Here is a 14,277-nt window from a genome sequence, read left to right on the forward strand (position 1 = left end):
ACATCTTAAAGACCCACCTTCACTTCTGTCCCCCTGAGTGTGGACATGAGGCTCTGGGTCAGGCAAGAGACAGACATCGATACGCTCAGACATGACAGACCGACCTGACTCGCACTCGTGCGTGCGCGTGTGTGAGTTCGGTTCTAGGCAATTCCGGCACTCCGTAGCCGGTTCCATGGGACGACGGCGCCGTCCCACCCCAGGGGCCCCTCGTGCTGCCTCACCGGAGCCCTCCAGCTCCAAGCCCCTGGCAGCCGCTACACTCGCCCTTCCCTGGAATCGCCTCACCTCCGGCCTTCGAGACGGCTCTCCTCACCCCGGACAGCTCAGCGAGCGCCCAACAGGCTGCTGCGTGAGCGGTGGGCGCGGTCCGCCCGCTGGAGTGGCGCTCCGGGGCTGTTGATGGCCGGACGGTGGTCAGCTCGTCCGCTCCCCGGTGAAGGACGTCGGGTCGTTTCCGGTGTGGGTGGTTAGGCGTTACAGCTGCCGTAAGCATCGTGTGCACGCTTTTGTGCAAACAGTCCTCGGGGTCGATGCAGACGTTTGCTTGTTGGTTCGTTTTTTATTTTTTTTAACGTTTATTTATTTTTGAGAACGAGAGAGAGAGAGAATCCCAAGCAGGCTCCGAGCTGTCAGCACAGAACCCTACTCGGGGCTTGAACTCACGAACCATGAGACCGTGACCTGGGCCGAAGTCGGACGCTCAACCGACTGAACCCCCCAGGCGCCCGTCTCAATTTCTCCTCTGATGGGTGCGATTTCTGGGGTCAGGTCTGAAAACTCTCCCCCTTAGGCCCTGAAGATTTTCTGGGTTTTCCTAAAGGTTTGCACGCTATGTCTCACGTTTAACCTGCGATCCATTTGGAATTAATTTTCGTGTTCGGTGTGAGGCTTCGGTCAAGCCCGCGAATATGCCGCTGCTCCCGCACCAGGTGCCGAGAAGCCTGTCCTTCCCCCCTCGAACTGCTTTGCACGTCGGCGACGCTCAGCCGGGCCTGGACGGCTCGGTGTCTATGCCCCCGCCAACAAGCACGGCGCTGTTTTGATCACCGGAGCTTTACCGCCAGCCCTCACACGGGGCGGGGTGCCTTCATCTGGGGACGGGGGCGGCTCGATCCCGTGTGTGGTCACCACTGGCTTCTCTGCTGGGACGAGGCAGCCGTTTCTGCCCCCAGGGGCGCCTCAGGGCGCCGAGGGTGATTCTGGGCTTCGCGGTCTAGCTGGCCACCGGGCTCACGGCCGATGCCAAGGCGGGCAGGCTCCCGGGGGGAGGCTGCGTCCTTGGGCTGACCACTCCACTCCTAAATCAAAACGAAGAAACGGCCGGTTGCTGAGCTGCGGCTTTGCTCCTGGGTCCGTTCAGTGTTACCAGGACCTCGGCCCTTATCTGTCCTTCCGGTTAGGCACCTGAGCAAACAGGACGCATTCCCTGAGCATCTCTGGGTGGTTTTAAAGTTCAGGCACCGGGAAGAAAGGGATCGTCTTTGCTACCTTTCCCTGTTCAAGGTGGCTCAGAACGTGTTTCAGAAAGTCCAGAAAAATCAAAACACGGGAGTGAGCGGCCGCCGAGAGCCTTGTCGACAGGGTGTGCTCCATCCAGCCGGACAGACGCTTGCTGTCTGCAGAGCTCCACTGGGCTAAACACGGCCCAAGCCGGCTCGGCGCCTCTGCCCCCAGCTAAGTGGCCGCCCGCCCACCAGGACGCACCCCTACTTGGAGCGGGACCAGCCTGGGCTCGGACCAGCGAGCCAGGATCTGCAGGGGAGTTTTCAAAACCCCGACGGCCAGGCGGTGCCCCGGACGAGGCAGCCAATCTCCTGCGGCCGGGACCCAGGTAAGAGCAGCTGCTAAGTGCCCAGGTGCCCTGAGGGCCGCAGGCCTGACAGCCAAGGAGCCGGGGCTCCCAGGAAGAGCGAGGTCACGGAGAACCCGGGGAGACGCTCTCTGCCCGGCCGTAGAGACTGCGGCCAGCCCGGCGGGAGGAGGCCGGGCTGCACCAAGCATGAAAGCGACAATAAACGCACGAAGACGAAAATACCTTTCGGTTTCCTAGGGCTTCGAGAACACATTGCTACAAACTTAGTGGCTCAAAAGGAAAAGGAATTTCTTCTGTCTCAGTTCTGGAGGCCGGGAGTCTGACATCGAGGAGCTCGCCACGGCCATGCTCCCCCTGGAGGCTCTGGGGAGGATGCTTCTTGTCTCCCCCAGCTTCCGGGGGCCCCTGGCGGTGACCCCATCTCTCTCTTCTCTCTCTTCTCTGTGGGTCTGTCGGGTCCCCCTGCCTTGCTCTCATAAGGGCACACGTGATGCTTTCTAAGGCCCTCCCACTAATCCAATAAACTCCTCCTCCTCTCCCCTCAAGATCCTTTCCCATTTTTAACATTTATTCATTTTTGCGAGAGAGAGAGAGAGAGAGAGAGAGAGACAGAACATGAGCGGGGGAGGGACAGAGAGAGAGGGAGACCCACAATCCCAAGCAGGCTCCAGGCTCCGGGCTGTCAGCACAGAGCCCGACGTGGGGCTCGAACCCACGAACTGTGAGATCATGACTTGAGCCGAAGTCGGACGCTTAACCGACAGAGCCACACAGGCGTCTCCCTCTCAAGAATCTTAATGTGATTGGAGCGCCTGGGTGGCTCTCTCGGTTGAGCACCCGACCCTTGGCTTCTGGTCTGGTCGTGATCTCACAGTCGTGAAATGGAGCCCAAGTCGGGCTCTGTGCTGACAGTGCAGAGCCTGCTTGGGATCCTCTCTCTCTCTCTCTCTCTCTCTCTCTCTCTCCCTCTCTGCCGCTCCCCTGCTCATGCCTGCGCTCTCTCTCTCTCTCTCTCTCTCTCTCAATAAACAGACTTTTAAGAAAAGAAATATTTTCTTAAAAAAAGATCCTTAACGTGATTACGTCTTTTGTATAAGGTAATAGTTCTGGCCGTCAGGATGCGGGCCTATCTTTTAGGGCCACCGTCCAGCCCAGTACACTATCCACGCTGCTCCTTGGGGAACATGAGCAGACCATCTTGCCTGGTACAGAAGAATCCAGCCGGGGGCAGGGCTGTGGAGGCCTCGAATTGTAAGCTACAGAATTTTCTCAGCCAAGGGAAGGGCTGGGGGTGGGCAGGGGCTCCCTTGACGCAACCTCAGAGCTTCCCACCGGGAACGAAGGGAGACAAGAGTCTCCTGATGCCTTTAAACTTGACCCCGTTAGCCACACGCACCATGAAGTAACGTTTTTTTTTTTTTTTTTTTTTTAATTTTTTTTTTTTTTTTAATTTTTTTTTTTCAACGTTTATTTATTTTTGGGACAGAGAGAGACAGAGCATGAACGGGGGAGGGGCAGAGAGAGAGGGAGACACACAGAATCGGAAACAGGCTCCAGGCTCTGAGCCATCAGCCCAGAGCCCGACGCGGGGCTCGAACTCACGGACCGCGAGATCGTGACCCGGCTGAAGTCGGACGCTTAACCGACTGCACCACCCAGGCGCCCCTGAAGTAACGTTTTTAATAAGCACTGTAATCTTATTTTGAAAAGCACAATCACGGGGCACTTAGTTTCTACGTGCTGAAAGCTAATTCGTTAAATGTAAACACGATGTGCCACAGTTTCAGAAACCCCGCTTTGGTGCTTACGTGCACGTCTGTGAACTGGAGCCCCGAGATGGGCGTGTCACCCCCGAGGAGCCCGGCCAGACCCCGCTCCAAAGGGTTTGCTTCCGTCACGGGAGGACCGAGAGGCCCCAAGGGGGACGGCCCCCTCGCAGAGGCGAAGAAGACAGAGCCTCCCCCTCCCTGGCACCTCGGCTCAGCTCCAGCTGGCATCGTGTTCCTCCTGCATAGTAGTGTCGACCCCGGGGAGCACTCACGGGGAGGAGCGGGGGAAGCCGGGCCTGCCACTCGTGGCCGGACCGCTCAGCGAGGGACACGACTCGGGCAGCGCGGGCTGCTCCGGGCGCGGGACCTCTGTGGTGGCCGCGCCTTCTATCCGGAGTGCGCGTCCCATCCCCAGGCTGACCCTTCAGCCAGCTCCACGCGGCCTCGCTGCCCCCCGGCATGCAGCCCCCCCACCCCTGGGGAGCCCCTCACAAACACGACCCCATTCTGGCCGCGTGACAACCTCGGGGGGCGAGCTGAGTACGCGCGTCTCTCCCTCTCTCGGGAAGCCCGGAGCGGGAACGGAGGTAAAACACGCAGCCGAGTCCCCCAGAGCCCCTCGGCCGCGAACGGCGCTCCCTGGACGTGAGCCCACGCAGCATGTGCGGCCGGCACCCCCTCGCCCGGGCATTTCTCTGAGGGGTTCCCGAAAGTCGAGAGGACGCGCCTTTCGGGAGGGTCTCAGGTGTGCGCTTACAGGGCCTTGCGTGACGGTCTGCGTCTGCATGAACCTCTTCCATTTGCAGCAAAAAGATGAAGCCCCTACGTGTCCCGGCAGCCGCCCCGGGCCCCATCGCAAAGCCAGGTGAGTTTCCAGCAGCAGATGCGGACAGAGGGAGGAGGGCAGCTACCTGCCCCGCGGGTGAGGTCCCCCCATGCTGTCACGTGGCCGGGGACAGGGCCCAGCACGGTAGGCGAGGGCTGCTTCTGGCACCTAGAACTGGGGAGACAGGACTGCGTGGGAGAACCTTCCTCTCCTTCCTTTGTCCTCCCCTGTGCCTGCTGGCGCTGGCTGTCCCAGTCCCTCCCCTGGCCCCCGCTTCCTGCCCCCCACGCTTTGCTCCGGCCTCTCTCGTCCCGCCCCCAGTGACCAAAGCCCCCTTTCTCTCCCCGCTGCTGGTCCCAGGGCTGAGTCACTCAACCCACTCACGCGAGGGACACGGACCGGTCCTTGCCTCCGCCTCCCTCATAGGGAAGGCCTTTAAAAAGGACCCCACTTTATCAGGGAGAAGCCGGCAGCACCCGCCTCCCCTGTCCATCCCCTTCCTGTCTGGGAAGGATGCCAGGTGGCTGCTGTCCCGAGTCTGACGGCCTGGAACCCCCAGAACCCCCAGAACGCGGGACCGAGAAGATCGGCCGCCAGCACCCAAGCTGCACACAGCTTCTCACCCCCACCGGCCACGTGCCACAGTCCTCGTGGGGCCCGTGGCCAGCCGTGCTCTCTGGGTGACGCTGCCTCGGCCCACAGAGCCCTCACCTGATCCAAACGCACAAATGTGGAAGAAACCCCCAAATTTCAGGAGCTCAAAGGGAGCCTCTTCCCTCCGTCCGTCCCTCCCTCCCCGGGGCCCTCGTTTCTCTCCTTGGATTTCCAGCTGCAGGGAAGGAGGCGAGCCGGTGCGGGGGGACGAGACCCAGTGCGGCCCAGCTGTCAGCCAGGGCACACGACCCTCTCCCGCCGCGGCCTGAACCACCAGGGCTTTGTGAGGGAGACGGAAGGTGACGTTTCCTTCCAGGTCAAAGGGCAGGGCCGCTGGCCAGGACTGAGAGAATAGCGGTGCAGGTGAAAAGGAAGAGGTGGGAGGAAGGTTCTGGAAGTACAGGGATAGCAGAGGAAGAAAACAGGATATTCGGGCCTCGGTGCCGTCCGCGGTTTCAGGCACCCGCTGCGGGTCTGGGAACAGTTCCGGGGGAACCATCGTAAAGAACGCTTTGCAGAGTGAAACCCAAAACAGCCGGCTGCCGGGGCCGTGACCTTCAGCTCCACGCGGGGCAGGAGGAGGAGTCAGCACCAGGATGAGGGACCCTGTACTAAGGAACCAGAGCTTGCCCCTGAAGCCCCTCGCCCAGGAGACGTGGCTTTACATCTCCCGGGCCAGAGCGCAGTCCTGGGAGCCCCAGGAGCAGCGAGAGGGACAGAAAAGCAATTAATTGGTTTCAGCTTCTGCAGCTGGAGCTCGCAAGGCACAAAGCGGAAATGGCTTTGGGGACCAACCCACAACGTCCTCCCCGCGAAACACCCCAAATGCAAAACGGTCCCCTGCCCGCCCCCCCCCCCCGGCAGCTTACCCTGAGGCTCCAGCCCCCGATGCCCACAGGCCAGCTTCTGTAGCGGCTGGACGACAGTTTGGTGTCTACCCCTCTCTTTTCTAGAATTCTCTGAAATAGCGCTCTGTGAAGTTGCTGCCGACGCTGAATCGGAGAACAGTGAGTGAGCCGTGGCTCCCGGGGGAAGAGCAGATAGGTGCCTGACAGTCTCTAGTCACGTTGTCATCGATCCACCTGTACGTGACCTCGTTTGATGCCTGCTTCTGCGTAAAGGCGCGAGGTTTCGTATACAGCACGGATGCACGGACAAGACAGCACTTTCCACTCTGCTCGGGGCCATTTGAAACCGTGAAATCACCAGCCAACAAGCACCAAAATGCAAGCAACACGGGACTAGACAGACTGGAAAAGACACTCGTCAGAGTGACCTGAAACAGAAAGGCAGAGCATCCCCCGGTCCAGCCTGGGAACGTGAGTATCCGTGACTCAAATTTGCCTCCTCTCCGCAGACGTCCGGGATCCACTCTGGAGGCTCCAAGGGTTGACTTTGGGGCTACAAGTAAGTTTTCGTGAAGAGGAGAATTCACAAATACTGAATCCGCAAATAGTGAGAATCAATCACCTCATTTTCTCCCTGGAGTCAAGCCCCGCCTTCAGGTGCCCTTACAGAGGTGGGGGAAGGGGGCGGCGGGGACACACCTGGACGCAGGAGGAGCTCGCACACAGCCCCTCCCCACGCAAGGAGGAAGTGGCCGCCAAGACAGGCCGTCTCTCCTGCTCTCCGATCTCTGCTGTCGGTAAATATTTTTCACGGCTTGTGCTTCTGTTCTGCAATCGTTTTACAGTTCGGGTTCCCCTCTTGATTCCTAGGGGGGCTCTACTGGGCCAGTGTGCTCCATGCCCTGGCCCCCCTGTGCAGGGAGCGGATGACGGGGGGCCCTGGGGCTCACCTGGTGGGGGGGCGGGGAGCTGCTTCCCTCCACCCAGCCCCACGGAGGGCAAAGGCCTGGGACGAAGCGGGGGGGCGTCTCGGATTTGTGGCCACGTTGTGGGAGCAGCAGCGGTCGGAATCCACGCGGGAATGAGTAGAGAACCAGCTCCCGGGAGCGCCGTCTCCCCCAGAATGCAAACCAACTTCTGGGAAAACGCTCCACTTCCCGGGGAGAAGGTCTGTGGGTGAAGGGGCTGTCCCCCCACACCTCTGAATTTAAGAAAGTGGTGAAATCATCCAAACGCTCCTGGCCCGGCCCCGGGGCAACGCACCCCCTCCCGTCCGTGCCGGGAACGGGTCCGATTCTCAGACGGTGCGCGGAAAGAGCCAGAGGGTCAGACCCTTGGCAGTCCTGGGGATGTCCGAAGGAATGTCTGCAGAGCCACCCGGCTGTCAGCGGGTCACCGCCTGGGCAGCCCCACGCGACGGTGGACAGTACCGGACCCCAGATCGGACACGGAGGGCAGGCTCTGTCCGGGACCGTGGAGCATCTAGAGAAACCGGGGCGCAAAGAGCAAGCCAAGGACGGAGGGCTCACGAGAGCAGCCGTGACGGCCCCGGGGAAGAGCTGTGGCTGGGTCACGTGGAAGAGGGGGCTGGTGTCACGAGACCTGTTGGGCCTTCGTGGTCGTTTGGGGTTCAGGGCACTTGTGGCCCCCGTCCTGGGTGATGCTGCGTCACGACGTCCTGCAGCACTAGCACACAGGGCCCCTCAGGCGGTCTCCCTGCCCCGAGGGTCAAGGCACGCAGCCGTTGGACTCGGGCTCCCTCCCAGCTTGGTCAGATAGACACCCCTGTTTCTTCGCTCTGCAGCCCCCTTTCCGCGGGTGAAAAGAGAGAGAAGCTGCGCTCAGTCTGTCACACGTTCCAAACCGCGTGCGCCTGTCTGCACAGGGCGAATTCCAGCCGGGCCGCCGTCTCTTCTCCCCGTGACGGCGGTGGATGGCCTGTGGACGGCGGGGGCGGAGGGGGCTTCCTGGGAGCCAGCGCGGTCTCAGCTGCCTGTTCAGCCGGCAGGAACCCAGGGGAGGCCCAGCGGCCGCCAATCAGGGGGTAATTACAAGGCCATCTGCCTGAAGGGAGACTTCCTGCCGTTTCCAGGAAATGTCTGCGTAGATTACACGGCTTCGGGGAAGAGGGAAACTGCCCGTTTTCCTTCCCGTGAATCCAAACTGCGAGCCCTCAGGCCCAGGCAGCTGCTGTCCCCAAAGGGATCTGGAGTGACTTTTCGGGCTGCGTCCCCGCCAGCCGACATGGGGGATGGAGGCCTGGATGCCAGCACAGACCCCGGCCCTCGGGGAGGGGGCAGGCGAGCCACACCCCAGCCTCCCCCGGCTGTCCCCTCAAGTCTGACGGTGTGGTGGGGGGGACACTGGCCTGGGGCAGTGGCCACAGCAGGGGAGCAGTGCCTGCTGCAGTGAGGGAAACATCCCCTCTCACTCCTGGGGACAGCTGCCGCTACCTCTCAGCTTTCGGTCATGATGTTGGCCCAGACACACCCCCAGGGAGCACCTGGGGAACAGAGCCGCTCTCGGGGTCCTGTTCCTGGGGTCTGGCTGCGTGTGACTCACATCGACACCGCACCATTCAGAAAATGGGACGTGACTCATTGCAGCCCCGCCTGTTGGGTTCTCTGCACACCCCTCCGCCTGCTCCCAGTTCCCCGCAGGGCTCACCCCTCCCTGCCAGGTCCTGGCAGGTCCCCTTCCCAAGGGGACCACCCCCTCGTGGAGAAAGGAGAATTGGAAACAGTAGCTCCGACTACTGGCCCAACAGACGGGGGTGGGGGGCCCAGGACACGGACGGGGACCCAGGACACGAACAGGGCCCCAGGCCATGGATGGGGCCTAAAAGATGGGGCCCAGGACATGGACGGGGCCCCAGGACACAGACGGGGCCCAATGGACGGGGCCCAGGACACGGACAGGGCCCCAGGCCATGGATGGGGCCTAAAAGATGGGGCCCAGGACATGGACGGGGCCCCAGGACACAGACGGGGCCCAATGGACGGGGCCCAGGACACGGACAGGGCCCCAGGCCATGGATGGGGCCTAAAAGATGGGGCCCAGGACATGGACGGGGCCCCAGGACACAGACGGGGCCCAATGGACGGGGCCCAGGACACGGACAGGGCTCCAGGCCATGGATGGGGCCTAAAAGATGGGGCCTGTGACAGGGATGGGGCCCAGGACATGGACAGGGCCCCAGGACACAGACGGGGCCCAATGGACGGGGCCCAGGACACGGACAGGGCCCCAGAATGCAGATGGCGTCCAGGAGAAGAGACAGGCCTGAGTCCACCTGGGTAACAAGACAAAACCACTCCAGTGAGGATGGGAAGGGACAGTGGGGCCCTGCATGGTTACCCTGGTCACTTCAAGTGGGGGCAAACCTCCCCACTCCAGGAGATCAGTCTCTCCAGCAGCACCCAGAGCCCCCCAGATTAAGCCCATGGGCCCATCTCATCTAAGCAGATTTATGGGTCACGTCTGCAGGGAAATGAGTGAGGCTATGATGAATAACACGCTCAGGGCAGGGACAAAGTTTCCTGAATCTTCCAAAGCAGCCCCAGTCCTAGAGGTCCAGGGAGGTGTCTACCTCCTCTATGGAGACCAGAGCAGCACCCAGGTCAGCAGGAGGGGGGACCAGTGGGCCGAAGGAACAGTAGGGTGGGTTCTAGAAGAATGAGGATCCTGGCACACCCACTCAGCATCCTTGCCGACCCCACTCTTCCCGACTACAGCTCCGTCGTGGGGCAGCAGAACCCAAGAGTAAGGTGACCAGCACGGCCGCCTGGCTGTCTGCTCGGAGCTGGGCTCCATCATCCCAACGGCTGGCACGGCAGGGGACACCCTCCCCACTCGGAGACGACGCAGCAGGGGTGGAGGTGGGGACATGGGGCCCGGTGGGGGGCTCGGGCAACTGCACGAGACACAAGAGAGGAGGAAACAATGGCCAGCTTTCCAAAACGGTCACCTATTTTCTTCCTCTCCCTTCACTGCACTGTCTTTTCCCAAACCTTCTAAACCAAAAGGTCTGCTTTTCCCCGGTGGCCACGCCCACCCCACAAAGGGCTCAGAGCGTGGGGCGCCCCCACGCCATGAGGGTCCTGGATGCTATTTTCTGCCACAGACCCCCAGAAGTCTTGTCAGCTTCTCCCTGCCCGCCCCTCCCCCCGTGGGCATGACACTGGGGCAAAGGACACTTGACCTCAGCGAGCTCCCTCGTGGGGACAGATGAGAGGTGTGACAATCCTGTCCTTGAGGGTGAGGGATGCACCCAATGGGACAATGAGCTCCAGCGCCCTGGGAGGGGTTTCCAGGGTCAGCGGGCCAGCAGGGCCTGGCAGACGAGGCCTTCAACGTGGCCGTGAGCCAACCCTGTCTGCCCTGGAAGCCCCCAGACAACAGAGGAGCACAGTGGGCAGCAACCTCTAATGTGCACCCACCCTGGCTGGCCCCGCACCAGTCTATGAGAGAGCGTGTGAGGTCCCCACGGTGGCCAATGTGTGGCCTTCATCATGAAGACTCAGTGATGAGGTTTGATCAAATGCCTTCCATTTCTCGGGGGTGTGACTTCATCTGAGCCAGAAAAGACACCTCCCCCCTGGTAAGGTCTCTCGGGTGCAGTCAACATCACCCTGTAGAGTAATATCCTTATTTCATAGTGGAAATTGTTTTTCTTGTAATTCAAGGACCCCAGAGTATGATGCATGAACATTGGATTTTCCTGCCTCCGAATGCACATGTATTTTATGGACAATAGGGAGTGTGGCGTGCCCAGACAAATGGATCTGTGAATAAGGATCTGTGGGGTGAAAGCTCTTTACTGGGAGAAAGACTAACGGGGAAGAGGTTTGCATTGATTGAGAAATCACTGGGGGCAGCACAAGATTTGACTTTCTCCAGGTGGGTATTGACTTTCATTTTCTTCTTGTGATAACTGCTAAGCACTCAGCTTCGGCCTCCTCACCGAGATGGCTTTTCCGTCAATACATTTGGTTCTTTTGATCTTTTTTCCCCTTTTGGAGAGGAGCTGTTTTTTCCCCTTGACTAGTGGCAGGTGCTGGGTTGAGTTAAGACTTTGATCCGTAGCCTGTTCCCACCCCCACCCCTGCCAGAGGCAGATTAACCTAGCAGTGGGGCTGACAAACCACATGTGTAATGGCAGGGCAGGCCAAAACGCTAACCCTCCTTCCATTAATTGAATAAACGCCACTGAGCACCTCCCACACCACACCCTGGAGACAGGAGAATGAACACCTGGCCCCCGCATGCTCTCAGGGGAATGGGGCACGTCAATCCCAGTGGCATGGCTGGGACGTGTTGCAGGAACACCAGGAGGGGGCCGCTCTGCAAGGCAGACCACCTAATCTCAGACGTGAGGACAGAAGGAGCAGAGGAGCCACGGAGGGAGGAGCCCAGAACCAAGGAAGCACTGGGTAGGAGAGAGAGTGGGGCTGGGGCACCAGAACAGGGAGCCGCTAAGCCCAGCAAGGGGTCGGGCTTTGTCCTGAGAACCTACGAGACTTCCCACATTTCTGACTTTCTGAACGAGGGCAGGACCTCTTGAGAACATGAAGAGTGGATGGGTAGAGAGCAGCCTGGAGGCAGACAGAGGCAGCCCTGAAGGAGCGGAGTTGGGGACTGGGAGGGGACAAGCTGGAGGGAAGCATGGGGGGTGACGTCAGGGAACTGCCTGCCAAGTTCATCAGGGTCACCCCACCCCAACTCCTGTCAGTGGTGGGGTTTTAGAAAGGCAGAGCTGAGTGCTAAAGCAAGCCAAGATTTGGGGGATCATAGCAGGGAACGGGAACTCTCAACAGGAATCAGAAGTTGAAGCCACAGACTCCAGACTGGAGAAGGCAGAGCAGCCAAGAGATAACTCCTTCCCCAGCCAGGGTGCTGAGGCCTCTGCAACTAGACAGGCTGAGCCAGTTGCTGCATGAACCAGGGAGCCTGCTGAGGCAGCCACGGGGCTGGCAGAGAGCTTCTCTGCCTGTAAATGAAGGCTGAAAAGAAGCTGTTCACTGCAGGGGACAAATAGCTGTACAACCAGAACCTCCGCCACATCAGCTACAATCCCCCAAAGAAGGCAGCTACAGAAGTGCCCACCCGGGGGTGGGGGGTGGCAAGGAGGAGGGGAGCAAAATAAAACAGAAAACGTCAACTCAAGATGAACTTACAAACTAAACTTTGAAAACACATTAGAAAAACTAATGCCATGAAAACCAGCCAAAAAGTCAACAAGAGAAGTTGAAAGAATAAAGCAATCAAGAGAGACATTATAAAATTATATATCTTTGAAACCCTCAGATGTCAGTAAAAAACAAGGCAATCAATGCAAAACTGAAGAATATAGGGAAGAACCAATTCAAAATACTAGAAATGAAAAAATATGGCCATGTAATGTTTTTGAAACCTCAACGAGTAGAAGAAATGCTACATAGAAGAAGTAATTTATGAATTGGAAATTAGCAGTGAGGAATTGACCAAGAAAATAACACAGAGATGTCAAAAGAAGGGAAATATGAAAGAAAAGTTGAGAGACATGGATGCCAGATAGAGAAAAGTTAGCACGTGCCTACTGGGAATTCCAAGATTAGAAAACAGGAAATCACAGTTAGGTAGTATGATGCTATGGTAAACAATGAGGTAATGGCTCAGAATTTTTCAGAATTGAATCCATGAACACTCAGATAAACAGGGCACACCAAGCACCAGATAGGATAAAATGAAAATTAGCAAAAATCTTAAAAGCTCCTAGGAAGAAAGACAGATTTCCTACAAAGGAAAAACAGTTAAGCTGCCAACGAACTTCTCATCAAGAACAATGCATGCCAAAATACTCTGAAGGGATATCCACAACATGCTAAAGAAAAATTACCATCAACCTGGAATTTTATACCCAGCTAAACTATTCTTCACAGCAAAGATGACCTAAGTCATTTCAGGAAAACACTGACAAGGTGCATTTATCGTTCACAGATACTGAGTACAAGAACTACTTCAGAGCCCCACAATGGCTCAGGAATCAGATGTACCAGTAGCATGAAAGGTGGGGTGCAGTGGAAAGATAAAACTGAGGGTTTGATTAAAAGTGTGGAGATCTCCCTCCAGATCCAATACCAGACATTTCCCCACAAGAATCTGGAGTTTTATTATCTGAAGGACTAAAGCATTAACTCTCTGGATCCAGGAACATCAAGCACAGAGGTCAGGAGTGGAGCCTGGAAACGTGGGTCAAGTGGGAAGCTTACATAGTGCATGTGATGGTTAATTTTATGTATCAACTTGACCGGGAGGCCCAGAGAACTAGTAAAACATTATTTCTGGGTGTGTCTGTGAGGGTGTTTCCAGAAGAAATTAGCATTTGAGTCAGCAGACTGATTGCCTCCACCAATGCAGGTGGGCATCATCCAATTTGTCAAGGGCCCAAATAAAACAAAAAGGTAGAGGAAGGGCCACTTCATTATCTTCACTTGAGCTGAGACATTCACCTTCTCCTCCCCTGGGACACCAGAGTTCCTGATTCTCAGGCTTTTGGAATCAACCAAGACTTACACCATCAGCTCCCTGGTTCTCAGGCTTTTGGATTCGTACTGAATTACACCAACAGCTTTCCTGGTTGCTTAGCTTGCAGACGGCAGATCATGGGACTTCTTGGTTTCCATAATCATGTGAGACTATCCTGTAATAAATCTCCTTATATATATGTCCTATTGGTTCTGTTTCTCTTCAGAACCCTGATGCAATACAGCATAGTGTAGCTCTACCTTTTTCCCTCCCTACCAGCATGAAGATTGGAGCCATCAAGACTGGAGAAAGTAAAGGCTCCAGAAAACACATCTCTAGATGGTGATTTTTTTTTTGTGTGGCCCACTGAGTAAATAAAAGACTCAGGACCCCATCCCTGGATCAGCCCCTGTGGCTGGGGCCATGCAGTGCTGTAGCTGACCAGACTCTGACCAGATGTTCATGCTTGTGGGCACAGCAGGTGCTCTGACTGGTAACATCACCCAGGACCAGCCGCAGGAGGAGGGAAAGGCAGGCACTGACCAGAATTAAGGAGGAAATAGATAAAAACAACAGTGGTCCACTAAGAACATTCCAGAAAGATCAGATCTCAAAGATTCGAGGCATGTAAAAATAACAAAGTATATATTTGAAAGGGTCCTCCCAGGAAAAATCCAGCTTGCTATCTAACTGCTACACACACTTGATTTTGAAGGAGCTGGAACTGTGATCGCTACTTGCCTTATTCACTCAAGGTGAATGACAGGTGGTCCCAGGTGAGCTCAGTGGAGGCTAGTTGCCTTGCCGTCTCAGAACCAGCAACTTCGGACTCGGTTCTTCCCCTAATGACGAACTTTT

The sequence above is a fragment of the Leopardus geoffroyi genome, chromosome C2, assembly GCF_018350155.1.
Source record: "Leopardus geoffroyi isolate Oge1 chromosome C2, O.geoffroyi_Oge1_pat1.0, whole genome shotgun sequence".
In the NCBI taxonomy this organism is placed as follows: Eukaryota; Metazoa; Chordata; class Mammalia; order Carnivora; family Felidae; genus Leopardus; species Leopardus geoffroyi.